Here is a 1,146-nt window from a genome sequence, read left to right on the forward strand (position 1 = left end):
AGGTTTTGGCCATTGTTTCTTGAATATGACCTATGGGCGGCGTCCTCCACAACTAGACTGAAGAACAAAAAAACGACAGCAACTTGTCTGTTCCCCTTCCCCCAATTCCCCAGCACTGTTCCTCATCCTCCCAATTCCCCAATAAAAATCTTAAAAAAAAAAAAAAAAGTGATTGGCACTTGTATCCACTCCCCAGGGAGGGCCCAGGCCTGTGTCCCTCAAGATAAATTATAAGCTGTCAAAACACCTTTAGAAAGAGGAGATAAGACCCTAAATGGAATGATCTGGTTTTCGGGCTTGTACAGACTGCCGGAGCCTGCCCATAACTTGAACTCCAGCCTCATTATAATACAATTAGAATAAATAGAACATTATGGTTTCCCCCCACCCCTGTGGGTTCTTCTATATGCATTATTGAGTGAGAGCATGCATAGAAAGAAACTAGTTATATAACCAGCAAAAGCCAATCAAATTACTTCGGTCTATATGTAAAATATCCTGAGTTTAGACATCACATCCTCTACAATAGGGAAGTGTATCTACTCTTTCCTATATAACAAAAGCTATTTTAAAGATCAGTGCAGTTGTCTGCTGGAGACTCTGCCTTCCGCCACTTCTCTGTAGGTGTCTTTCTTCTTCAATAAACTTTCTAACTTCTATTCCTTTGTGCCTTGTGAATTCTTTCACATTCTGCAAACGAACAGGGGTATCCAAATACAAAACAGTTCTTATGATTATATGCATTAAAGACAAAGGAACTGAGGCTTAGAGGTTAAACTTTTATCCCAGGTCATTCAGTTAGGAAGTAGAAGAACTGGATTCAAACCTAGGCAAATCTGATTCACGAAGGAATAAGAAGGAATATTAAAATGAAACACAGTACTAATTTTTTGGATAAGCACATAATACATTAATGTCTTAAGAACACCCAGAAGGTATTCAGGACAGTCTGAGGAAAAATGAAGAATAGTCTGGGAGAAAACTTTGCTTGAAAATCCTATGTTGTGATGGAATCAAGTAGGTTTCCACATTAAAGTCTTATGTTCTACAACCAACTGGCGTTGAAGACAAAGAAACAAAAAAAACCCCCAAAAACTTGTAGAATGAAAGTTTTGCTTTCAGAACACTACTAGTAAGGCAAGTTCC

At 38.5% G+C, this 1,146-nt stretch overlaps 1 protein-coding gene across 4 annotated transcripts in view; it reads right to left on the bottom strand.

Annotated features, from left to right (window-relative positions):
• Nucleotides 1–1,146, bottom strand: part of SETDB2 (SET domain bifurcated histone lysine methyltransferase 2) — a 45,651-nt gene that overhangs the window by 34,673 nt on the left and 9,832 nt on the right. The window lies entirely within an intron of this gene.

Source organism: Hipposideros armiger, unplaced genomic scaffold (genome assembly GCF_001890085.2).
Source record: "Hipposideros armiger isolate ML-2016 unplaced genomic scaffold, ASM189008v1 scaffold_148, whole genome shotgun sequence".
In the NCBI taxonomy this organism is placed as follows: domain Eukaryota; kingdom Metazoa; phylum Chordata; class Mammalia; order Chiroptera; family Hipposideridae; genus Hipposideros; species Hipposideros armiger.